Here is a 27,657-nt window from a genome sequence, read left to right as displayed (position 1 = left end):
GAGAAAGAGCCAACAGGCAAAAGATAATAATTGGACATGGACAAGAGGACAGGAGAGGAATTGATCATGGGAGGGGGGTGGCTCTGTGAATGCAGAGCCAGAGGAAAGGAGGCGGTGGAATAGGGAAACAGAGAGATACAGATCTAGAGGAAAGAAGACATAGGGATATGGAAAGGGGTGAGATGGAGGGTGGTCTCATGGAAGCCAGTGAAGTTGTTATTAATGGCATCTAATTCAAGGGTCTCCAGATGAAGTATGAGGTGTTTCCCCCAATATGTGGGTGGTGTCAGACTGGCAGTACATGAGACCACGGATAGACGTATCAGCATGAGAACGGAGTGGAGAATTGAAATGAGTTTCCACAGCGAGATCTCCACCATTGCAGCAGAAAGAGTAAAGGTGCCCAATGAAGCAATCAAAGCTAGTGGAAGGCTAGTTTACTCAGCTTAGATTGGGAGTTTGAACATGTTCAAGGCCTGTGAATTCTGTGTGTGCATGTGCCTGGAGAACCACAACTACTACCAAGGCAGTCCGTTCCTGTTGACATACTGACACACCATGGTGCTGATGGAAGGAGTATTGATGGAATAAGATGTGGTGATCTGTATATACTGCTGTGTATAAATGGATCGCCTCCCAACTGACGACTTACTCCCCAGTAGCTCCTCCCCTTGTGACCTGCAGTCAGGCCAGCTACAATCTAAAGTGTATTAAAGCCTATAGTCTCCCTCTCAATCTTTGGAGTCATTGATAGAGTGTATCTAATGGTGGTGTTTTCTCTCTCCACCTGGCTGTTCCCTCTGGGGTTGTAGCTTGTGGTCCTATTAGTGGCTATGTCTCTAGCCAACAGGTACTACTGCAGCTCGTCGCTCATGAAAGAGGACCCCCAAGGACTATGGATATAGTTCAGTTACCTGAAAAGGGTAAATATGTTGCGGAGTGGCCTGATGACAACGGGTGAGGTCATGTCAAGATAGGGGATGGCAAATGGGAATCTGGAGAACTCGTCTATGATGTTGATGATTTAGACATTCCTAATGGATGAGGGAAGGGGTCCCTTGAAATCACCACTGAGTTGTTCAAAGGGGTGCGTGGCTTTGATGCGGTGCAACTTGTCAGGCTGGAAGAACTTCGGTTTACATTTTGCACAGAACTGGCCCTTAGTGGAGTCCGAGCTTTTATGAAGTGAAGCAATCTCGTGACTCTGGGGTGGCAGAGGGACTGGAGGAGGCTGAGATGCACGCTGGCACACGTCCCCCGGGATAGGGCATCATAGTTGTAGGCAGAGAGCTCAATACTCCACCTCAGGATTTTATCGTTCTTGATTTTACTCTGCAGATTAGTGTTGAACATGAAGGCCATGGCTCATTGGTCCATCAGCAGGGTAAATCTTTTCTCACCAAGTAATGACAGCAGTGGCATACTGTCTCAACGATCACTTGTGCCTTCCTCTCGACGGAGGAGAGTCATGTCTCAATGCCATAGAGTGTGAGGAAAAATGCCACTGGCCTGCCCACCTGGTTGAGAGTGGTGACCAGTGAGAAGTCGGAGGCATCACTTTCCACTTGGAATGGGATGGATTCATCCACGGCATGCATCGTGGCTTTAATGATGTCTCCTTTGATTTGGGTGAATGAAGCCTGTGATTCTGCTGATAAGGGGATGTTCATGGATCTTACTGGGAGTGGATTTTATCAGCATAATTGGGCGCCCATTAGGCATAGTAAGAAAATAACCCCAGGCATGTTTTTGTGCCTTGAGGTTGTGAGGGATCGAGAGCACCATGAGACGTATGCGGTCGGGGTCAGGGGCAGTGACACTATGTGCCACGACGCATCCAAGGAGGGCCAGGTGAGTAGTGCTAAACACACACTTCTTATTGTAAGTCAAATTGAGGGACTTAGCTGTGTGGAGGAATTTAGCAAGGTTCGTGACGTGGTCCTGCTGGGCGTGGCCACAGATGGTGACATTGTCAAGGTAGGAAAAGTGGCTATCAGTTATGCCTGTCTACCATCCGATCCATCTCCCTCTGGAACACGGAGATACCATTCATGACTCCAAAAGGCACCCGGAGGAAGTGGTAGAGCCTGCCATCCACGTCGAATGCAGTATATTGGCGGTCCCCTGGGCAAAGGGGGAGTTGGTGGTACGCCAACTTCAGGTCAATCCTGGAGAACATCCTATGCTGGGCGATCTTATAACCATGTTGACAATTGATTCAGAGGAGGGAGTAAGTGTCTAGCTGCGTGAATCGGTTGATTGTCTGGTTGTAGTTGATCACCATACAGGGTTTACTCCCGCCCCTGACCACTACAATTTGGGTTCTCCATGGGCTCGAACTGTGGGCTTGATCCTCTCCGCCAGGTGTCACTGCACCTCGGACTTTATAAATGCCCTGTCCTCAGCACTATAGCGCCTGCTCTTTGTCGCAATAGGCTTGAAGTCTGGGGTCAGGTTCTCAAATAATGATGGAGGGGGTATGCAGAGGGTGCAAAGGCCACAGGAGAGGCTGGCTGCTGGGGGGGGGGGGGTGGAGGTGTGGGAGGCTGTGTGTCAGGGGTTGTACATTGTTATGGGCAGTTGTGATCCTCTGAACACCATCATGATACTCTGAACTGGCTCTGGAAGTCGAGGCCCAGGAGGATTGGCTTGCAGAGCTGTGGCATCACAAGCAAATGAAAGTTATCGTAATGTTCGACCCCCCCCCCCCCACCATTAACGATGCTACACAGTACCCGTGGATCTCAACAGATTGGCCATAGAGATGGTGCTGCTTGTAGGTCTAACTGAGGGAGGGGGGGGGGGGAGGGGGGGGGAGGGGGGGGGAGGGGGGGGAGGGGGGGGGAGGGGGGGGGAGGGGGGGGGAGGGGGGGGGAGGGGGGGGGAGGGGGGGGGAGGGGGGGGGAGGGGGGGGGAGGGGGGGGAGGGGGGGGAGGGGGGGGAGGGGGGGGAGGGGGGGGAGGGGGGGGAGGGGGGGGAGGGGGGGGAGGGGAAAAGTGTTTATGGCCAGTGTCTGAATGGATGAAGATTTCCATGCTCCCACTGTCAAACAGGCAGTTCGCTCTTTTCCCATTTACCTCAATCCCCAACATCGAGTGGGTGATCAGGTGAGGACTGCCTTAGTTCAGTATCACTGAGTCCAGGATTGGATCATCGTTGCTGTTGTTGGGGTGGGGGGGGGCCTTGCGGCCCCCATGTTGACCAGATGGTCATACTGGCCGAGGAGAAGGAAAAAGGCAGAAGTGACATCGTCCAGGCAGTGAAAGGTGGAAATGATGTCATCCAGGAAGGTGGAAGAGACATCAGGTAAGATGGCGACTCCCATGTCATGCACGCAGTCGAGCTGTTTTGGACCGGAAGCTGCATCAGGTTCAATGGCCCACCCCCAGGGGGTGCACACAGCGCTACTCACTGAGGAGGGTTTTGACTTACAGATGCTCTGGTAATCTCCTTTCTTCCCATATCCTGGGCAGAGTTGTTGGGGCTGCTTTAGCTTGTCGTAGAAGTGGCACCTCAGGCATTCAATCATGGGAGCAGTGGTGGTGGGGTTGTGACCCACTTGCATGGAGGCAGACTGTGATGCCAGGTCCCAAAATGGCAGTGCCTGTGGCCTGCAGGTAGAGGGCCTGTTCTTATTGGCAGCAATCGCCTTGGCATTACGCTGGGCAAAATCGAGAGTCCTAGCAAGCTGAAAGTCTCTCTTCAAAGGCAGCTTGTCCTCCTCAAGCAGTCACTGATGAATATAGTCAGACCTCACCCCCTGACACGTAGACATCCCGGACCAACTCCTCCACGCACTGGGCTGCAGGTATGGGGGTCGAAACAGTGCTCCAGCTGTCTTTCCTCAGGTCATACAGGGCCCAAAGGAACTCATCTATGGACTCAGCAGGTTGCTGTTTCCTCGAGGCCAGCACATATCATGAATACACCTCATTCACTTTGGGTCGGTAGAAGGTGCAGAGTTCAGCCATGGCCTCTGGGGAGATGGTGCAGCTCCGGATTGCCTAATACACTCGGTGGCCAACTCTAGCTTGTAGGACCTTGAGTCTCTTCTCGTCTGTGTCCACCAGGGCTGCTGTGACTTCAAGAAAGATTGAGAAACAGGCGATCCACTGCTCATACTGCTCGGCAGCTCCGGGCACCTGTGGATTGATGTCTAGCCTGTCGAGTCTCAGCAGCTTGTCCATCCTGTGTGAAAAATTAAAGTGTATTAAATTGATATGCTCTATCAATAACTCCAAAGACTGAGATGGAGATGATAGGCTTTAATACACTTTAGATTGTAGCTGGCCCGACACCATGTGCTCAAATGAATGGATAGGGGGAGGGTGGTTGATCTTTATGGCCAGGTCATAAGGGGAGGAGATACTGGGGAGCGAATCATCAGTGGATGGGCCAGCCACTCATTCACAGGAGTATATACCTATCACCACATAAGACAACTCAGATTTCACCATTCCAACACTGGCACCCATATCAGGTTGGATTTTAACTTCTATCCTTCTGTGGGAGAGCATTTGCAAGAAAAATCAGTGGAGCAGAAAAGATATCAAATGCTGGGATCTGGAGCAAAAAGCAAATCAAACTCAAGGGTTCAGGCAGTGTCCATGGAAGCAAAGGTTTGGTTGACTTTTCAACTCAAGATCTTGCACCAGGACTGAGAGTGCAGAGGAGAGATAACTGGTATTAAGAGGAGAGAAGAAGAGATGAAACAGGGCCGGTGATTGGTGGAACTGGGTGAGGATAGACACGTTAGATAGTAGTAGAGCTGGGTGGAGCAGGGGGAAACAATGGGTGGTGGGTAAGGGAAAAATGGGGGTGGGGGAGATGAAGGCAGGTGGGGAGGAGAAGAGAAGATAGAAACAGAAGCTGGAAAGTGATAACCTTAAAACAGAAGGCTGCAGATGTAGAATCTCAATAGTAAGGAAAGCAGGAAGTGGAAGCAGATGGTTGAGGGAATAAAACTGGGTGATAGGATGGGTGAAGGCAGGGGGATCCAGAAAGGGTGAGAATGAAAGTGTAGTTACAGGTACATGACTTTAGAACATTCAGTGTCCAATCCATTTCTTATCACTTTCCTTTGTGTGTTTTTGAGTGGCACACCAGTAAAATAACAAGATACATTAACACAGAAAAATTAGAAAATTAGAGGTCTTAACCTATGATTTAGACAACAACTTCTTCAAAACTTGAGAATATATTTTAATATTTGGACAAATCCTATTTGATTGGGTGACAGTTACCGAATGTGATTATATCCATGTTCCTGCTTGAACCTAGACATATGACTATCTCCAGGAACCTAGACAATTCCACATAGAACCATAGAACATTACAGTACAGAAATAGGCTCCTTCAGTCCTTTTAGTGTGTGTCAAACCATTTTTCTGCCTAGTTCCATCTACGTATCTGTCCAAATTCTTCTTAAATATTAAAATTGAGCCCACATTCACCACCTCAGCTGGCAGCTCATTCCACACTCCCACCATTCTCTGTGTGAAAAAGTTCCCTCTCGTGTTCCCTTAAACTTTTTCCCTTTTACCCTTAACCCATGTCCTCTTGTTTGTATCTCACCTACCCTCCATGGAAAAAAGCCTACCTATGTCTATTCCCCTTAGAAATTTAAATACCTCTATCAAATCTCCCCTCATTCTTTTACACTCCAGGAAATAAAGTCCTAATCTATTTAACTTTACTGTTCAATTTGTAATTCAGTTCCTGAAGTCTGGGAGACATCCTAGTAAATCTTCTCTGAGCTCTTTATTTCTTATTGATAACTTTCCTGTAGTTAGGTAAGCAAAACTACACACAATACAATCCAGATCATTAATATAGATGACAAGCATCAATGGTCCCACCACCGATCCCTAAGGCACACCACTAGTCATGGGCCTCTAATCTGAGAAGCAATCATCCACCATTACTCTCTGGCTTCTCCCATCCAGACATTGTCAAAACCAGTTCACTACTTCACCATGAATACAGAGCATCTGAACCTTCCTGACTAACCTCCCATGTGGAACTTTATCAAAGGCCTTACTAAAGTCCACGTAGACAACATCCACAGCATTTACTTTGTCAAGTTTCCTGGTAACCTCCTCAAAAACTCGCTAAGATTGGTTAAACATGACATACCAAGCTCAAAGACATGTAGCTTAATAAGTCCATGGTTATCCAAATAAATGTATATCCGATCTCTAAGAAACACCTTGCAATAATTTACCTACTACTGACATCAGGCTCACTGGCCTACAATTTCCAGAGTTACTTTTGGACCCTTTATTAAACTACCCTCCAATTCTCTGGCACCGCATCTGTGTCTAAGGACATTTTAAATATTTCTGCCAGAGCCCCTGCAATTTCTACACCTGCCTCCTTCAAGGTATGAGGGAATATCTTGTCAGACCCTGAGAATTTAACCCAATAGCAAGCACCTCCGCCATTTTAATCTGTTTAGATTCTATGACCTCACTGCTTGTCTTCCTTATTTCCCACAACTCTGTGCCAGTTTCCTGAGTGAATACTGATTTTAAAAAAAAATTAATATCTCCCACATCTCTTTTGGCTCAATACATAGCCAACCACTCTGACCTTCAAAGGTAACAGTATACTTTATTTGAACAAATTTGGGAACCATACATGGAGTATATTAGAAACCACCAATTTCAGGCTCCATCTCTTAAAATGATAGGATACAAGTACAAAAATATTAAAATATGAAACTTTGGATGACACAATTTCTTTTTCTTTCTTTTTTTTTTGCATTCTTCTATTGTTTATTTATTTTTCTGCTTTCTCTATTTTATTTCTTGCTATAAGTTATAAGGGGTGGGGAGGGTGGGAGGAAGGGGGAAAAATAAAATGTCACTGTGTATATTTTAATGATGAATATTTGTATATATTGTTATACAAATAACATGGTGACGTGTTAAATAAAAAAAAATATTTAAAAATTATACTGTACCTGTAGAAACACTTAGGATTTTCCTTCACATTGTTGGCCAAAGCAACCTCCTGTCTTCTTTTAGCCTTCCTGATTTCTTTCTTGAGGGTTTTCTTGTATTTTTTATATTGCTCAAGTACCTCATTTACTCCATGTTGCCTGTACCTACTATACACCTCTCTCTTCTTCTGAACCAGATCCCTAATATCCCTCAACAACCAAGGTTCCCTGTGCCTGCAACTTTGCCTTTAATCCTGACAGGAACATATAAACTCTACTCTCAAAATTTCTCTTTTGAAGGTCCTCCACTTACCTCACATATCCTTGCCCGAAAAAAAAACTTATTGCAATCCATGCATTCTAGATCCTTTCTCCATTTTAGAATCTCAACCCGAGGCCAAGACATATCCTCTTCCATAATTAACTTAGAATTAATAACATTATGATCACTGGACCCAAAATGTTACCCAACAAATACTTAGGTCATTTGTCCTGTCTCATTTCCTGATAGGAGATCCAGTATTTCACTCTCTAGTTGGTATCTCTGTATATTGATTTAGAAAACTTTCCTGAACACATTTGACAAACTCAAAGCCATCCAGTTCTTTTACAGTATGGGAGTCCCAGACAATATGTGGAAAGTCAAAATCTCCTACTATCACAACTTTGTTTCTTGCTATGTCTCTACGGATTTGCTCCTCCAATTCACACATAAGAAATTAAATCCAATCAAGAACAAAGCACCTGAATTTCATTCCCTTCCATTACCTTAAACATTTGTGCCCTTCACCTTTGGTGCTTGATGGATTCAGTATATACCATCTACAAAGTGGACTATAACCATTTACCTGAGCAGCTCAGTCATCACACCTGTTGTCTTGACCAGCAAGATTGTGGTCAATAGGTTGATGGAATTCTAGCATCTTCAACTTTCCCTCCAAGTCCTACAAAAATCTGACTTGGAAATACATTGTTCGTCCTTCACCATTTCTGAGTGAATCCAGCCATATATTTCCAACTCTGGCCACTGTAGGTCTTGGAAGGGAGCCTGCAGATGGGAATATCTCCATCAGTAGGAAGACACTGGTTAAAGAGAGTGACTCATTGCCACCCTCTCAAGGGCTGTTAGGGATGGGCAATAAATGTTAGCCTGGGAGCAATGTCCAAAATCCAACAAAAGAACAAATAAAGAAAATTAACTATTCAGTAAAAGAAATAAATAACTCCATCATCTGCCAGGCTACTCCATAAATTCTTGTGAATTGGACTCTATTTTTGTCTGAACAATTTATCTTTTGCAGCTAAAATCAGAAATGATTAACACAGGAAACTTTGGAATCAATCGTTGAGCTTGTAATATGAAAGTCACATTACAGGAGACCCCAGACCCTGCATTACAGGAGGTGCTCTCTGAGAAAACAGGCCACATCACGATTTTTTGAAACATGCAAACCACATCATAAGAGTGTGCATCAAAAAGTGCAATTTGAAAAAAAAATGCTGATGTATTTACTTTCTCTTCAGACAAATTCCATGAGATCAAATTTTATTCCCTATCTTAAATTATTTGGTTAGTAAATGCTGCAAATTGTGTAAGGGTACATTTCCATACCCCTAGCATCTTTAACATGCGTGTTCCCTGTATTTTAATCTCATTTCAAGTTCAAATTTATTATCATCTGACTATACATAGAAAACCAAATGAAACAGTGTTTATACGGACAGTGGTGCACACACAGCCACACAATACACAGCAGTCATAATCACATATAGACATAAAGATATAATTTACCATGATGTGCTAATCAACTTGCCAATGTATTCATGTTTTTCTTCAATATATCACTCCAAAAGGGTGTGGTATCCATCTTTTTCAAACAGGCTCAATCATACCTGTGCCAGGAAGAGTTTATTCACCTACCTAAATAACTCCTGACAAGAGTCAAGTTTCTGTAATTGTATCCATTGAGAGTATAACACCTGTACCAGGCTGAGGACCACCACTCTACCTCAAGCAGAAGCAGAGAAGGACCACTCTTTCAGATCTCCGCAGAGGAGTTAAAATGGAGGAGCAAAATAGAAATACCATTTGGAGCTGATGTTTGAAACAACAGGCAATTTATTAAAACTGATGCGCATCAGGAGACCAGTCAAAGCTGATCACCTGAGCATGTTTTTGGAACAGGTCTTATACTCTCAACTTGATTAACTTTCTTTTTCTGTTTTGAATGCAGAATGGGGGTTACAAAGATCAACTGTAGTTACAAGCAAGATAAAAGTTAATTACAGAATAGGATGCTTTTTTAACTATAATTTTAACTTAGTTAACAATGAATCCACATTTCTGTTTACAGCAATATTATAAGAACCTAAGAAATAGGAGCAGGATGAGGTGTCATGTGGATTGTGGAGGGTCATGGGACCTCTCCAGCAAGCCTGGTCGGAAATGACCTCACCTGCCAATCAAGGGCTTAATCTGCCCATCTGTGAGGCTGATGTTTAATTGGTTCTTGCAGATGGCATGCGATTGGTCCTCTGGGTGCCAATCAATAGTTAGATATGCCCACAGGTGCAGTTGATGCATGATTGGTGGTCCTTTTTTTGCTGCTACTTTGAGATCAGTACTGTCCAGGTTGCTGACATGGGTGGGCGTCGGAGGGCCAACTTCAATGGGCCTGTACTGGATCCTGTGTCATGGTCAATGCTGGAAACCAGGTTCATTTGATATACCAGTCGGTTGTAATTAATTTATTGCTCATTGGTGTGCTGTGCCTTTGGCAGGATGGACATTGTTGGGCCTTGCATTCTAAATCTAGAGCTCATAATGTTTAGCAGTGATTTATTTGCATCCAATGTGTAGGTATTTGTGTGTTATTCTGAGTTAGTCTGTGTGAGTGTGTGCCTTTTTGTGAATTCCAATATACATAAATAAAGATCCCTGCTGGTTGATAACAGGTGTCCAGCCTTGATTCTCTTGAACCCATGAAACCTATTCCTGAATAGAACAGTCAGCCATCTGGCCTGTTGAGCCAGCTCTGTCATTCAATGAAATCATGGCTGATCTGATGATTGGTTCATCTGTACCTACCTGCCTTTTCCCCCATATCCATTAATTCTGCTTCTTTGTAAAAATCTATCCAACCTTGTCTTAAATATATTTATTGAGGTAGCCTCAACTACTTCAATGGGCAGTGAATTCCATAGATTCACCATCTTCAAGGGAAAACCAGTTCCTCTTCATGTTTGCCTTCAATCTAACTACCCTGAATCTTGATACTATGTTCCCTTGTTCTAGTCTCCTCCATCAATGAAAACAATTTACATACCTCTATTTTATCTATGCCTTTCTTAATTTTGTACATTTCTATAAGATCCCCTCTCAATCTTCTAAATTCCAGTGAGTAGAGTCCCAGATGACTCAATCTATCCTCATAAACTAGCCCTCTCTTCTGGTATAAACCTGGTGAATCTCCTCTACACTGCCTCGAAAGCCAGTACATCTTCTCTCAAGTAAGAAGACCAGAACTGCAAGTACTCCTGAAGCAGCCTCACCAAAACCTTGTACAGCTGTAGTATAACCTCCCTGCTCCTAAATTCAATTCCTCTTGCGATGAGGCCTACATTCCATTTTCCTTTTTGATAGCCTGCTGCACCTGCAAACCAACCTTTGACGATTCATGCACAAATACTCCCGTCCTTCTGCGTGACAGCATGGTACATTTGCTTACCATTTAAGTAAAAATCTGATCTTCCATTTTTCCTTCCAAAGTAGATAACTTCAAACTTACCAATATTGTATTCAATCTGCCAGACTCTTTCCCACTTCCCACTATACCTCTGTACAGACCCTCTATCTTCTGCACAATGTGCTTTTCTGCTCAATTTAGTGTCATTAGCAAACTTAGATACCCGACACTCTGTCCCTTCTGTGAGTAAATTCCATTAATGTATATTGTGAACATTTGCAGGCCCAGCACTGACTTCTGTGGCATTCTGCTCACTACTGATTGCCAACCAGAAAACAACCTTGTATTCCAACTCTGTTTTCATTGCTTAACAAATCCTTTACCCATACCAATACATCATCCCCAACTCTCTGCATCCTTACCTTGTGTGTCTTTTATCTGGCAACTTATTGGAACCCTTCTGGAAATTCAAGTAAACAATGTCCACCTGCTCCCTTCTCTACCATGCTTATATCCTCAGACTCCAGTATCCAATAAGACATCCCTTTGCTGAATCCATGCAGGATTCATTATTGGATTATTGGATCCATCTGCCTGATGGATCCTTTTTGTTCCAGATGCCTTGCTATTTCTTTAATGATAGCTTCAAGTATTGTCCCAACTTCAGATGTTAAACTAACTGCCCTATAGTTTCCTGCCTACATCCTTTTTTGAATAGTGGTGTGACATACCCAACTTCCAATCTGCCACACCTGTCCAGAGAACTTTGGTAAATTATGTCATTTCTATCAGTGCCTTAGGATGCATTCCATCAGGACCAGGGGATTTATCTATCTCTTTCGTGATCGCTATTGCATCCTGGTCCTCATCTCCCATCACATCCATAATCATGGTTGGAACTTAACAATAAATCCAATTTCCTATGGCAGCAAAGGGTGGATGTTATAACATAAATGTGTTCCTGAAATTTTGGTGCAATCACTGATGTATTCCGCAGCTTGGGCCTGTCTTCGGTTCCCTGTTACTGAGTTAGCACAATCTACGTCCCTCTTTACTTGGTATAGACCTCAAATTTCTTTTCCCTGCAACAAAGCATATTGAAAACAAGAGGTTCTGCAATTAAGGTGAGAGGAAGGAGATTTGAAGGGAAAGTTTTATAGTACAGAGAGTGATTGATAGCTGGAACACACAGCGAAATGTGGTGGCAGAGTCAGTCAGATACAATTACTACATTTCAGAGATATTTAGATAAACATAAACAGGCAAGGCATATAAGGAAACAGTCCTAATGAAGGCAAATGGGATTAACATTGATGCGTAGAGCAGTTGGCATGGACATGATGGGCCAAAGGGTCTGGTTCTGTGTTGTTTGATTTGACAACTCTATAATCTGGTAATTTCATGCTTACCATTGCTGGTTCTACCTTAATTATTCAAGATTTTTTAAAATTGCTTGAATTTAAATTCCATACCTCCTGTTGTGGGATCTGGAATTGAGTTCTTAAATTATTTGTCCAAGTCTTTTGGTACTAGTCCATCATGATTGCTATTTTCATTAATGAACTTCAAAATGGGCAATGTTTAATCTTGTCTTAAAACAGAGGATGTTTCCTCTCATTCAGAATATTTCAAAATTAGGGGTTAGGGACTGAGATGAGAATAAATTTTTTTCACTCAGATGTTGATTAATATTTCAAATTTTCTGCTCCAAGGGCTGTGAATGCTCGGATATTGAAAATATTCAAAGCAAAGCTGAGATTGATAGAGTTCTGGCTGTTGGGGGAAATTAAGAAATCAGCATTGTGCTGGAAAATGGAGCCAAGATAGAAGATCAGCCATGATCTAGATGAATGGCAGAGCAAACTCAGTGGGCCAGATGGTCCTCCATGATGCAATATTAGCAAGTAAAGAATCAAGCTTTCAAGCCCAGTCATTCCATGTAATCAACTCCTGCATTATTGGCCTCAAGAGCTAACTCATTTATTTCCAGCTAAAGGGACATGCAAATGCCTAAACAATGATTGTGAAAGAAACACAAATGAAAATTATGAGAGACATTGATAGGGTAGGTGGGCAGAATCTATTACCCAGGGTAAATTTGTCACAAACTAAAGGAGATGCATTTAAGTTTAAGGAAGGGGTGAGTTTAAAGGACATGTGAAGGATTTTTTTAGTGACTAGAATGGATTGGCAGGAGTAATGGTGGCAGCAGATGTGATGGCTACATTTGAGAGGCATCTAGGTAGATGTACTACTTACTACACAGAATAGAAGGAAAGGCATCATGTGCAAACAACAGAGTTTTAGTTTAATTTGGGCACAATATTAAGTGAGGATATCATGGGCCAGAGAGCCCATAGAGTACTATGTAATTTGTTTTAAATGAGTGAAGAATAGATTGATGACATGCCTATGCCCTCGTAGCTTTAAATTATTAAAATTATTAAAATAATGTTACCTTTGCGCTAACTGACCTATACCTGTAACTGGAGTGTGTTTTTAATTGCTCTACTAGGTGTTAATGATAAGCTGTACAACTTGAAGCCAGGTTTCTGTTTTCAGCCGCAGCAGAGGCCTCATTTGTGCTGTAGTTTGTGACTGAAAACCTTGCATAAGGGTTTTTCCATGTTAACAAAGCACTGCATGTAACACTTAAAATTTTGGCTGGTGTATTGCTGTATCCTGTTAGCAGAATCAATTTGCTCTGTGAACAGGATATTAATGTAATAGTACTGCTATAAGTGTCTACATTGACACCATAACTTTTTACCAAAGTATACAACTCCTAGCAGCTTGTGTCATTTATATACTCACTGCCAATGGCAATGGATGACACGAATCAAAAAATACTTTGAGTGAGAGGATGAGGAGCAGCTGAAGATCACATTTTTAACTGCAGTAAAGAAGAATTCTGATTCTTTTTGCGAGTCTTTTGTCCAGTTTTATCCACCTTTGGGTCCAAATTAAGGTTAAAGTCCCCGCCTATCAGTATATTCCCCTGTGTATCTACAATCTTCAAAAAAATATCTTGCATAAACTTTTGATCCTCTTCATTAGGTGCATATATATTGACCAAATTCCAGAATTCTGAATATATCTGACACTTTATTATTGCATACCTCCCTGCTGGATCTATTATTTCCTCCTCTATTTTGATTGGTACATTTTTATTGATTAATATAACTACTCCTCTGGCTTTTGAATTATATGATGCTGCCGCTACGTGCCCTACCCAGTCTCTCCTTAATTTATTATGTTCCACTCCAGTTAGATGCGTTTCCTGCACTATATCTATTTTTTTTCTTTTTTCAGTAAATTTAATAGGCTCTTCCTTTTGATTTGGTTATGTATTCCATTAATATTTATAGTCATATAGTGCAACATGGCCATCTCATACTCTGTTTACACCTCATTTCAGCTTCCTCACCACCACCTTTCCCCTTTTCCCCACTTTCATCTCTCAGTTTTCCTTTTTTGAACTCAATGTATGACAACACTTCTACCATTCCCACATCTAAAATTCCCTTAACCCCAAATGTCCCCCCCCCTCTCTGAGTCGCCCCTTGTCCCTTGCGGGGCAACCACAACTCCCCTCTCCATTTGGATTGCGAACCCATTTGAAAGTGTCAACTGATCTCGCAGTGACTCTTATTCTCTCCCACCCAGTCCCCTCCAGAAAAGACTTTTTTTCTTCACATTAAAACAAAGCTAACCCTCTTTTCTTCTCTTTATTCCCCTCCTTTTTTCCCCTCTCCCTTACTTCCCTTTTCTTTCCCTTCTTTAGTTCTTACTTTTACATTATTTTTACATCTTTATATATAGCCAAATTTATGGTTAAATCAATGCAGGAAATGCAACTTTTGAATATATGGAGGAGACAACACCAAAAGGAGAAGGAACACTCATATTATTCGAGTAGACATAAAACATACTCAAGGATTTACCTGTTCCTGTTGTCAGCCCATATCCAAGGGAGAGTTAGGAAAATGGAATATAAAGCTAGATTGTTATCTGATCATTCACTCCTGTTATTAGCAATAGAACTGGAGGACATCCCACCAAGAACATATAGATGGAGATTAAACTCCATGCTACTTAAAGGACAGGAATTTAGAGAATTTATGGAACGCCAATTAAAATGTACTTTGAAATAAATACAGAATCAGTGAAAGACAAATTTATATTATGGGATGCAATGAAAGCCTTCATTAGAGGGCAGATAATAAGTTATGTAACTAAGATGAAAAAGGACTACAATCGGGAAATAGAACAGTTGGAAAGGGAAATAGTAAGTACAGAAAAAGAACTAACAACAAGGGAAGATGCAACAAAAAGAAGAGAATTGGCAGACAAAAAAATAAAATACAAAACATTACAAACTTACAAGGTGGAGAAGAATATAATGAAAATAAAGCAGAAGTATTACGAGCTAGGAGGAAAAAATGCACAAAATACTAGCCTGGCAACTTAAAACAGAATAAGCTAAAAGAACTGTATTGGGGTCAAGGGAAAAGGACAAACAAATTACATATAACCCAACAAAGATCAATGAAAACTTTAAGGAATTCTACGAACAATTATACCGAACTGAGAACGAAGGGAAAGAAGACAAAACAGATGAGTTTTTAGCTAAAATTAAATGACTGAAATTGCAAGAGGAGCAAAACAAATTGATAAAACCATATGAAATAGAGGAAAAAAAGCTACTGAACAATAAAATGCCTGGAGAGGATGGACTCCCAATAGAATTCTATAAAACATTTAAAGAGTTATTAATTCCTCCTCTCCTGGAAGTAATGAACCAGATTGAAGAAACACAAAACTTGCCAGATTCATGTAAAACAGCAATAATCACAGTAATGCCAAAGACGGGGAAAGATCCACCAACATCAGCATCATATAGACCAATATCTCTACTTAATTCAGATTATAAGATAATAGTAAAACTATTAGCAAATAGATTGGCCGACTGTGTACCAAAAATAGTAGAACAAGATCAAACTGGATTTATTAAGAAAAGATGAACAACAGACAATATCTGTAAGTTCATTAACTTAATCCATGCAGTACAAGGAAATAAGACACCAACAGTGGCTGTTGCTTTAGATGCAGAGAAAGCCTTTGACAGGGTAGAATGGAATTATTTATTCAAAGTATTACAGAGGTTCAACCTACCAGAAAAATATATTAATTGGATTAAAGTATTATATAAGGGAGCATTGGCGAAGGTGACAATAAATGGATATATATCAAACCAATTTAAATTAAGTAGGTCAACTAGGCAGGGATGTCCACTATCTCCCTCACTGTTCACTTTAGCAATAGAACCATTGGCAGAACTGTTAAAACAGAAAATAAAATGAAAGGGATAAAAAATAAAAGAGAAGGAATATAAAATCAGTTTATTTGCAGATGACATCATAGTATACTTAACAGAACCAGAAATATCAATAAAAGAACTACATAAGAAATTGAAGGAATATGGAGAAATATCGGGGTACATGATCAATGCAAATAAAAGTGAAGTGATGCCAATGAATAATGTGGATTACACACAGTTTAAAAAAGAATCACCACTTAAATGGCAAACACAAGCAATCCGCTACCTAGGTATTAGATTAGATAATAATTTAGGCCACCTATACAAATTAAATTACAGTATGACTTAGAACATTGGAAAGAATTGCCACTAACTCTGATAGGGAGGGTAAATTGCATTAAAATGAATATCTTTCCAAGGATACAATACCTATTTCAATCATTACCAATTCCCTTAACAGAGAAATTCTTCAATGAACTAAAGAGAATAATAAGGAAATTCTTATGGAAAGAGGGGCAAACCAAGGATAGCATTAGATAAATTAACAGAATGGTACAAACAAGGTGGTTTGCAGCTACCAAACTTTAAAAATTATTATAGAGCAGCACAATTAAGGTATCTATCAGATTTTTATCAAACAAGGGAAAAACCAGATTAGACCAAGATAGAACTAGCTAAAATAGGGGAGAAGGTATCAGAACATATACTTTATAAGTGGGATGAAAAACTGGTGCAATATCGAAGTTCTCCAGTACTGCACCATTTACTCAACATATGGAAGAAGATTCATGTAGAAAGGAAAAAACAAATTACCAACTACCAAAATTATTATTGACGCAAAATCATCTAATCTATTTCACAATAGATAACCTTTCCTTTAGAGAATGGGAGAAAAAAGGGATCAAAAGAATAGAAAATTGTTTTTTGTGAAATAATTTATTATCATTTGAACAAATGAAGTACAGATATGGAATAACTCATGGTACAATGTTTGCATACCACCAACTGAAAATCTACTTAAAGGACAAATTGGGAAGCAGACTGAGATTACCAGAAGGAAGCAGCTTTTAATATGTGATTACAGAAACAACGATAATAAAAAGATTTATAACAAACATGTACATCATGCTGCAAGAGAAAGAAAATGATGAAATAAGCTATAAACCCAAACAAAAGTGGGGAAAAAGATTTAAACATAAAGATAAAAAATGATATATGGGAAAAGTTATGCTCTGGAACTATGAAAAATATAATAAATACGAGGTTACTCATGATACAATATAATTGATTACACAGGCTATATATCACGCCCCAAAAGTTAAATAAATGGGATCCAACATTATCAGACAGATGTTTTCACTGTAAGAAGGAAACAGGAACAACAGTACATGCAATTTGGGCATGTGAGAAAGTGAAAACGTTTTGGGAAGATCTAAACCAGGTATTAAATAAAATCACAAAAAGCAACATACCAAAAAATCCAGAGATCTTTCTTCTAAGTAATATAAGAAGTAAAGAATTAGGCCTCAAACTGGATGAAGCGCAAAAAAGATTTATTAGCTGTAGCAAAAAAATGATTTATTAGCTGTAGCAAAAAAATGTATAATGTCAACTTGGAAATAAGAAATGGTACATGGAAATGAATAAATGTATTCCATTGGAAAAAATAACATATAATTTAAAAAAAAATAAAGTCACACTATTTGAACAAATTTGGGAACCGTACATGGAACACAACAGAGAGGGCCTACCGCAGAGCTCCACCCCCTAAAAAGATAGAATGAGAAGAAGACAAAATGACCTGATTCAGTGTATAAAAGTAGATGACACAATTTTCTTGTTTATTTTCATTGACATTGTTTAATGGTTTTATTGTATATGTTGAACGTTTAATGGGTTTGGAGGGGGTGGGAAGGAGGGAGGGAAGGGAGGGGGGAAAAAGGGGGAGAAAATGCCACTGTGTATATTCAAGAGGAAAATGTTTGTGTGTATTGTGATTGATTTGGTTCATAGTGTGAAAATTTTTTAAAAATTAAAAATAAAAGAATTCTGATTATTGAAAATTAATTTTGTCAATGTAACAGAAGTTTGCTTAAAGAGTTTGGAATTTGTAAAATATTGCCATTTATCATTGAGTATTAATTTTGAATCTTCTCCTTTGAACAGATATTTAGAGGGAGGTAATGAGGGTGGGATAGTAGTCCAGCTTGTAGGGCTGCAATCTCACCAATCCAGGGACTTCAGATTGAGTGCTGACCTCTGGTGTTATCTATGTTCTCCCAATGACTATGTTAGTTTTCTTCATGTGCTCTGATTTCCTCCCACATCCCAAAGACAGATGGGTTGATGGGTTATTGGTCCACTGTGAATTTCCACTGAGTCAGAGAATCTAGAGGAAGGTGATGGGAAAGTGGGAGAATAAAATGGAATCAATGTAGAACCCAAGTAAGTAGATGCTTCATGCTCTGGGTGGACTCTGTTTCTGTGTGATATGACTTAAAATGTAAAATTTAAATTTTGACATACAGAATGGTAACAAGCAATTTCAGCCCTTGAGACCGTGCCACCCAATTTGCACCCAATTAACCTACACCGCCAGTACATTTCGAATGGTGGGAGGAAACTGGAACCCCTGTGGAAAACCCACGCAGACACAAGGAGAATGTACAAACTCCTTACAGACAATGTGGGATTCAAACTCTAATCCCAATCACTGGCACTGTAAAGGCATTGCACTAACTGCTCTGCCAACCATGCCATACTTAACCATTTCTTATTGATTGAAAGTATCTCCAATTGGTAATAGTTAAAATAACTTGAATACATTGTTACGTCAAGTGTGGTGTCTCCTGGAAAGGGTTTGATGTGTATTTAATTGCTTGTCTTTCCGTAGGGATAACACAATCCTTTAATTAAACCCGTAGGATAAAATAAGTAATGTGCCTGGAGGCAAAGGAGGTAGGAGTATTTTGTTTTGGTACTCATCAGAGAGAGGGACCTTGATCACTGTGAGGTCAGTAGAGAACAAACTTATGTGCTGGACCATGTTGAGGTTAAGAAAGAATAAGTGCTTGATCTTCTTGAAAACATTTGGATTGATAAGTCCACACAATATATACTCCAGGTTGCAAGGGGTACCAGTGCACTGGAGAATAGCAAATATAGTCCACTTGTTTGAAAAGGGTTATAGGGAAAGTCCTGGGAATTATAGAATAGTGAGTCTTGCAGGAATGGTGTGCAAACTAGGGAGGAATCTTGAGACAAGATTCACAAGCATTTAGAGAAGCATAGTCTTATCAGGGATAGTCAATGTGACTTTGTGAGGAGCATGCCATGAGTCAGGAGTTTAATTGAGATTTTTAAGGAAGTAACAAAAGAAATTGATGAAGGAAGAGTAGTATTTGTAGTGCATATGGATTTTAGTAAGGCATTTGACAAAGTTCCCCATTGTGGAATCATTCAGAACGTCATATGGCATGGAACCTTGTCTGTATGGATTCCAAATTGGCTTGTCTGCAGAAAGCAAAGGGTAGTTATTGATGGAACAGGTTCTGCTTGGAGGTCAGTGACAATTGGAGTTTGCAGGAATCTGTTAAAGTTAGATATACAGCATAGTGCAGACCCTTCCAGCCCTCGAGCCCATGCCCCCCAAATACACCAATTAAAGTACAAACCTGATACAATTTTGAAGAGTGGGAAGAAACTGAGGCACCCAGAGGAGCCCCACACAGACACAGAGAGAATATACAAACTCCTTGCAGACAGCGCTGATTTCAAACCTGAGTCACTAGTGTTGCGGTAACTGTGCCACCTTGAGACCTATTTTGGTATCCCTGCTCTTTGTGATTTTATAAATGACCTAGACAAAGAAATAGAAGGATGGTTCAGTAGGTTTTCAGATAACATGAAGCTTGAAGGTGTTGTGGACAGTGTAGAAGGTTGTTACAGGTTATGACAGGATGCAGAGTTGGGCCGAAAAGTGGCAGATGGAGTTCAATCTAGATAAGTGTAAAATTATGAATTTTGAAAAGTGAACTTGAAGGTGGAGTGCATGGTTAATGGCAAGATTCTTCACAGTGTGGAAAAACAGAGGGACCTTGGGGTCCAAATCCATAGATCTCTCAAGGTCACTGCAGGTTGTTTAGGGTAGTTAAGAATGCTTATGGTATACTGGGCTTCATTAGTTGGGGGATTAAGTTCGAGTCGTGAGGTAATGTTGCAGCTCTATAAAACTTTGGTTAAACCTCACCTGGAGTATTGTGTTCAAGTTCTGGTTGTCTCATTGCAGGAAGGATGTGGAAGCTTTGGAGAGCGAGCAGGGTGTTGCCTGGATTGGAAAACATCTTCTGACGTGAGCAAAGAATGGTGACAGGTGACTTAATAGAGGTCTACAAGATTATGAGAATCATAGATAGAGTGGACAGCCAGTACATTTTTCCAGGGATAACAGATCAGAGGACAATGAGGGAAGGAAAGCTTAGAGGAGGCATCGGGGCAGGGGGTGGGGGGGGGGGGAAGAGGAGGGTATTATTTTTTACAGTGATAGTGGGTGTCTTGAATGCATTGCCTGGGGTGGTGATAGAGGCTGGTACAATAGGGCTATTTAAATGACTCTTTGACAGCCACATGGATGCAAGAAAATAGAGGATTATGGGTGTGAAGCAGGGAAGGTTTATATATGTCAGCACAACATCCTGATCCAAGGTGCCTATACTGTGTTATAATGTTCGATGTTCTAAATGTATAATAGTCAGATTATCAAATACTAAGTAAATGGTAATAATTCAGTCGTGCACTAACTCTCATGTTTCAAGCTCTCTTCCTAAGGTGTAAAGGTGTTATTTTAATCCATGATAAAGGCTTGGTATCCTGTTTTGTTATTTTGTAAATATGATCACCTGAGCAATGCACAATCTGTGGCTGAGATCTGATAAAAGGTTCAGTTGAATTTTAACCAATGCACCCGAACAAAAGATTTATGGTTGAATCTAATTCCACAGTTTATGAATCAACAAACTTTTGTTCTCTCTGAAATGCAATGACATTCCCACCATTATCTAAAGGATCAGTTGTTGAATTGTTCTGTATGCAGCAATATTACCAGAATTACCAACTAATGCATGTCTTAACACTGCCGATAACCCAGCAGCTCTGGTAATTACCATAAGTCCTCATTCTCTGTGTAATGTTTAAACAAGTTAAATTGGAATAGTGCTCAGTGTCTGAAATACCAATTAAGCCAATAATTAGTGGGTGGTTCTGCCTAATATAATTAATAACAGCATTCTTCACATTAAATAACCTTGAGCTCTGTGTATATTTATTGAAGTAGGGTTAAATACCACTACTCAGACATTGAATGACTTCCATATATTTATAAGTTCAGAAGTATCTTGAGAGGAGAACATTCACTTTAGATATTATCTGCATCACATAGAGTCTGCTGAAATGTGAAGAAAAGAACATTTCATGCACTGTGCGTTCCAGGCCTGTGGCAAATCACCTGGATTGATTCAGTGGCATTATATTCAGAAGATTTTTATTTCTTAATAACTCTACTACATGTTCAAAGACAACTAGAATCCCCTTCGCTGTCAACAGTGGCAGAGTAAATATACATCAAAGAAAAATAACAGAGGATATGCATGTAGCCTTCTAAGGAAACATTTCAAGAGTGTATCATGTCCTCCAATGTGGGAAAGTCCAGATATTTGTCACAAGATCTAAAAGAAATTTTTAAATTTAGACATACAGCACGGTAACAGGCCATTTCAGACCATGAGTCTGTGCCTCCAAATTTACACCTGATTACCTCTGGTTGAAGGGTTGAAGGGTGGGGGGAACTGGCGTTCCTGAGAAAAACCCACGCACACATGGGGAGAACATATAAATTCTTTACAGGCAGCGTGGGATTCAAACCCCAGTCCTGATCGCAGGCGCTGTAAAGGCATTGCACTAACCGCTATGCCAACCGTTCCACCATGAGGGCTAACCCCCTGACATGCCAGTGAAATGGTTCTGGGGATGTTATTCTCCAACAGACTAGCAAAGGATGAGATGTTTTAAGTTACAAGGAATAGTAAGACAACATGAAAGAAACATTTCATCTCAATATCTGTAAAGACACTGATAAGATCATTATGAATTCATTTATTCATCCAGAATAAGGGGAGAGAGGAACAGCCAGAAGTCTTGATACATGTTGGAACCAATGACATAGGTAAGAAAAGTGAGAAAGATCTGAAGAAGGAATACAGGCAATTAGGGAGGAAGCTAAATTTATGTTAGCAGGCATCTGTAGAGATTGTGGAGGCACTGGTAATAATCTTCCAGGAATCAATGGAGTCTAGCATGGTTCTAGTGGACTGGAGGATTGTAAATTTCACTCTGCTGTTTAAGAAGGGAGCAAGACAGCAGAAAGGAAACTTTAGACGTATTAGTCTGATGTTGGTGGATTCGAAGCTGCTGGAGTTGAGTATCAAGGATGAGATTACAGAATACCTTCTTTCTTTGCTTCTTTGGCTTGGCTTCGCGGACGAAGATTTATGGAGGGGGTAAAAGTCCACGTCAGCTGCAGGCTCGTTTGTGGCTGACAAGTCCGATACGGGACAGGCAGACACGGTTGCAACGGCTGCAGGGGAAAATTGGTTGGTTGGGGTTGGGTGTTGGGTTTTTCCTCCTTTGCCTTTTGTCAGTGAGGTGGGCTCTGCGGTCTTCTTCAAAGGAGGTTGCTGCCCGCCAAACTGTGAGGCGCCAAGATGCACGGTTTGAGGCGATATCAGCCCACTGGCGGTGGTCAATGTGGCAGGCACCAAGAGATTTCTTTAGGCAGTCCTTGTACCTTTTCTTTGGTGCACCTCTGTCACGGTGGCCAGTGGAGAGCTCGCCATATAACACGATCTTGGGAAGGCGATGGTCCTCCATTCTGGAGACGTGACCCATCCAGCGCAGCTGGATCTTCAGCAGCGTGGACTCGATGCTGTCGACCTCTGCCATCTCGAGTACTTCGACGTTAGGGATGAAAGCGCTCCAATGGATGTTGAGGATGGAGCGGAGACAACGCTGGTGGAAGCGTTCTAGGAGACGTAGGTGATGCCGGTAGAGGACCCATGATTCGGAGCCGAACAGGAGTGTGGGTATGACAACGGCTCTGCATACGCTTATCTTTGTGAGGTTTTTCAGTTGGTTGTTTTTCCAGACTCTTTTGTGTAGTCTTCCAAAGGCGCTATTTGCCTTGGCGAGTCTGTTGTCTATCTCGTTGTCGATCCTTGCATCTGATGAAATGGTGCAGCCGAGATAGGTAAACTGGTTGACTGTTTTGAGTTTTGTGTGCCCGATGGAGATGTGGGGGGGCTGGTAGTCATGGTGGGGAGCTGGCTGATGGAGGACCTCAGTTTTCTTCAGGCTGACTTCCAGGCCAAACATTTTGGCAGTTTCCGCAAAGCAGGACGTCAAGCGCTAAAGAGCTGGCTCTGAATGGGCAACTAAAGCGGCATCGTCTGCAAAGAGTAGTTCACGGACAAGTTTCTCTTGTGTCTTGGTGTGAGCTTGCAGGCGCCTCAGATTGAAGAGACTGCCATCCGTGCGGTACCGGATGTAAACAGCGTCTTCATTGTTGGGGTCTTTCATGGCTTGGTTCAGCATCATGCTGAAGAAGATTGAAAAGAGGGTTGGTTCAAGAACACAGCCTTGCTTCACACCATTGTTAATGGAGAAGGGTTCAGAGAGCTCATTGCTGTATCTGACCCGACCTTGTTGGTTTTCGTGCAGTTGGATAATCATGTTGAGGAACCCAGCTCAGCGCGGACATTGGCGACTTCAGGGGTTTCTACGAGGCTCTAAAGGCTGTGTACGGCCCCTCACCCCAAGTCCAAAGCCCGCTGCGCAGCTCAGACGGCAAAGTCCTCCTCAGCGACAAGATCTCCATCCTCAACCGATGGTCAGAACACTTCCAATCTCTTTTCAGTACCAACCGCTCAGTCCAAGATTCCGCCCTGCTCCAGCTCCCTCAACAGCCCCTAAGGCTAGAGCTGGATGAGGTCCACACCCTGGATGAGACATATAAGGCAATCGAACAACTGAAAAGTGGCAAAGCAGCAGGTATGGATGGAATCCCCCCAGAGGTCTGGAAGGCTGGCGGCAAAACTCTGCATGCCAAACTGCATGAGTTTTTCAAGCTTTGTTGGGACCAAGGAAAACTGCCTCAGGATCTTCGTGATGCCACCATCATCACCCTGTACAAAAACAAAGGCGAGAAATCAGACTGCTCAAACTACAGGGGAATCACGTTGCTCTCCATTGCAGGCAAAATCTTCGCTAGGATTCTACTAAATAGAATAATACCTAGTGTCACCGAGAATATTCTCCCAGAATCACAGTGCGGCTTTCGCGCAAACAGAGGAACTACTGACATGGTCTTTGCCCTCAGACAGCTCCAAGAAAAGTGCAGAGAACAAAACAAAGGACTCTACATCACCTTTGTTGACCTCACCAAATCCTTCGACACCGTGAGCAGGAAAGGGCTTTGGCAAATACTAGAGCGCATTGGATGTCCCCCAAAGTTCCTCAACAGAATACCTAGTGGTCCATGAAAAGATGGGCCCAAGTCAACATGGCTTCCTGAAAGGAAAATCATGCCTGACAAATGTATTGCAATTACTTAAGAGATCACAAATAGGACAGATAGGGGAGATACAGTGGATGTTGTGTTTTTGGATTTTCAAAAAGCCTTAGACAAGATGCCACACATTAGGCTACTATTCTGGTTGGTTACTGGATTCCAGTGGTGTTCCATGGGGAGAAGAAATAGACAGGCAGACTATTATTTAGATGGGGAGAAAATTCAAAATTCCAAGGTGCAAAGGGACTTGGGAGACCTCATGTAGGATACCCAAATGGTTAATCTCCAAGTTGAGTTGGGTGAAGAAGGCAAATGCGATGTTGGGATTCATTTCTCAAGGAATAGCATAAAAAAGCAGGGATGTAATGTTGAGATTCTGTAAAGTATTGGTCAGACCTCACTTGGAATACTGTGTACAGTTTTGGGTGTTGTATTTGATAAAAGACTTGCTGGTGTTGGAGTTTGGAAAATATTTAATACAATGATACCAGGAATGAAAGGGTGAGTATATGAGGGACGATTGTCAGCTCTTAGACTGTACTCATTGGAGTGTAGAAGGATGAGGGGGCATCATAGAGACATTTTGAATGCTGAAAGGCCTGGTAGAGTAGATGTGGCAAGGATGTTTCCCCTGGTAGGAGATTCTAGAACAAGAGGGCATGATTTCAGGAAAAAGGCATCAATTTAAAATAGGGAATGTGGAAACATTTCTTTAGTCAAAAGGTTGTGAGTCTGGGAAATTTGTTGCCACTGGCTGCTGTGGAAGCGAGGTCATTGGGTGTATTTAAGGCAGATATTGACAGGTATTTGAATAGTCTGGGCATCAGTGGTTCTGGGGAGAAAGCCAGGGAGTGGGGCTGAGTGATTGGATGGAACAGCTCATGATTAGAATGGCAGAGCAGACTTGGTGGGCCAATAGGCCTACTTCTGCTCCTATATCTTGTGATCTACTATTCCTCCTGGTTATCTGTACTTGTAACACATCACCTTGAAATATTTTTTGTTGTATTAATCATTCCATACTCCATGAACACTAAATTACCCTTTGCCTCTATCACTTAAAAACTTACTTTTTGCATAACACATTTACTAGAAAGCAAAATCTATAATTTTTACAATCATCCTTTAACTAACCTTTTGTCTGAGATGTTGGTCGCAAATCCAATTATCTCTATTTCAATGTCAAAAATTGTCTGATAGTCGCTCATATGAAGAATACTGGACAAGTTTATTATGCTGTAAAAGGTTTTATCCGTACATAAACATGATCTTTTTTAGAAAGCCATAACCTATTCTGAACATCATTCTCTTGAGACCTCAGCCTCTGTTGGCTCTTCCTCAAGATCAGCGTCCATGAAAAAACAAATGTAGCAAATATATTTACCTGAAAAATACTCTCCTCATGTTGCCAGCAATACGAGTACTTGAAATGTTAGGTTATGGAAATCAAATACAGCACAGAATCAGACCTTTCAGCTCAACTCTTCCATCCAGCCAAGTTGTCTACTTGTAAGTGAGTCCCATTTGGTTGTATTTGGCCCATATCCTTCTAAATATTTCTCGTCTAAGTGTCTAAAAGCTGTAATTGTACCTGCCTTTGTCTGGCTGCTCATTCTAAATACCCACTACCCTCTGTGTGAAAATGTTACTCCTCGGTCTCTTTAAATCTCTCCTCCGTCACTTTCACCCTCTACTCTCCCACCCTGTGAAAAAGGCTGTCACAATTCATTTGAGCTTTATAGTAATATATGCCCCTATAAAGTCTCACCTCACATTCTATTCTGTCATTTTATCGTGAGCATTCAAAGAATATATTAAGTATTTGCACAATAGTTCCTGGGGTGTAATTTCATTGCTATTATTTTAATGTATAATAATTGCTTCTGATATATTGTACATAATTATCATTGCTCAGCTTGATGTTTGTAGAAAGTAGATTATCCTATCATAAAACATATTAAATACTGTAAGTTATACCTGATATGTACAGTACATTTCTGATTATCCGAAATACAGAACTGGGTGTGTATTGGTTAACTGCATTTTCTGTATGTCTGATCTGCAGCCCACTTTTAGCAGCAGAATACTTGTATCAGCTGTCACCAATCCCGACACTTCCCCACTGCTGTCGCCGAACTTCCTCAGGCACCTGAACTCCCTGTTCTGATCCCCGACACCTCCCCACCTTCATCGCGGAACCTGTCTGGGAGCCTGAGGTCCCCGCTCAGAACCCTGACACCTCCCCACTGCTGTCGCAGAACCTGCCTGGGAAACTCTGGCCCTGGCTGCCGATACAACAGAGCGTCCAATACCATGGCCGCCAACCTGAACACTGGGCCTGGCTGCCAACTCACTGGAGTTCCCAACACCACAGCTGCTGTCATAAACAATGGCCCTGGCCACTAGCACACCGGAGCACCCAATGACATGGCCATCAACTCGCTCACCCTCTGGAACTCCCAACGCCCCAGCTGCAAACACTAATCCAGACCCATTCACTGGAGCTCATGATGCTTTGACTGCCAGCTTCAGCGAAGAGCCAGTCCACCTACCTGGAGGAGATCCCGATGCTGATGGCACTGACTCTCACCTGAGTCCCGATCATCCTTGGGCTGGAGCTTAGCAGGAGCCCAAGGTCCTCGCTCCGATCCCAGCCCTCTAGCATCAGCATAATATTGTACAGTCTCTTCTTCTCTGTGGCTTGGCTTTGCGGATGAAGATTTATGGAGGGGGTAAATGTCCACGTCAGCTGCAGGCTCGTTTGTGGCTGAAAAGTCCGATGCGGGACAGGCAGACACGGTTGCAGCAGTTGCAGGGGAAAATTGGTGGGTTGGGGTTGGGTGTTGGGTTTTTCCTCCTTTGTCTTTTGTCAGTGAGGTGGGCTCTGCGGTCTTCTTCAAAGGAGGTTGCTGCCCGCCGAACTGTGAGGCGCCAAGATGCACAGTTTGAGGCGATATCAGCCCATTGGTGGTGGTCAATGTGGCAGGCACCAAGAGATTTCTTTAGGCAGTCCTTGTACCTCTTCTTTGGTGCACCTCTGTCATGGTGGCCAGTGGAGAGCTCGCCATATAACACGATCTTGGGAAGG

At 41.9% G+C, this 27,657-nt stretch overlaps 1 long non-coding RNA gene across 1 annotated transcript in view; it reads left to right on the top strand.

Moving 5' to 3' along the window:
* The window catches only part of LOC138751034 (uncharacterized), a 75,901-nt gene extending 55,579 nt beyond the window's left edge, over positions 1-20,322 (top strand). The window contains exon 3 of the long non-coding RNA XR_011349675.1: positions 20,238-20,322. This is a non-coding gene — a long non-coding RNA (uncharacterized lncRNA). The remainder of the gene's footprint in view (positions 1-20,237) is intronic.
* Positions 20,323-27,657: the final 7,335 nt, after the last annotated feature.

This window comes from Narcine bancroftii, chromosome 1, assembly GCF_036971445.1.
Source record: "Narcine bancroftii isolate sNarBan1 chromosome 1, sNarBan1.hap1, whole genome shotgun sequence".
Classification (NCBI taxonomy): Eukaryota; Metazoa; Chordata; class Chondrichthyes; order Torpediniformes; family Narcinidae; genus Narcine; species Narcine bancroftii.
Note: the sequence above shows the minus strand (reverse complement) of the source record. Positions and strands in the feature narration are given on the sequence as shown.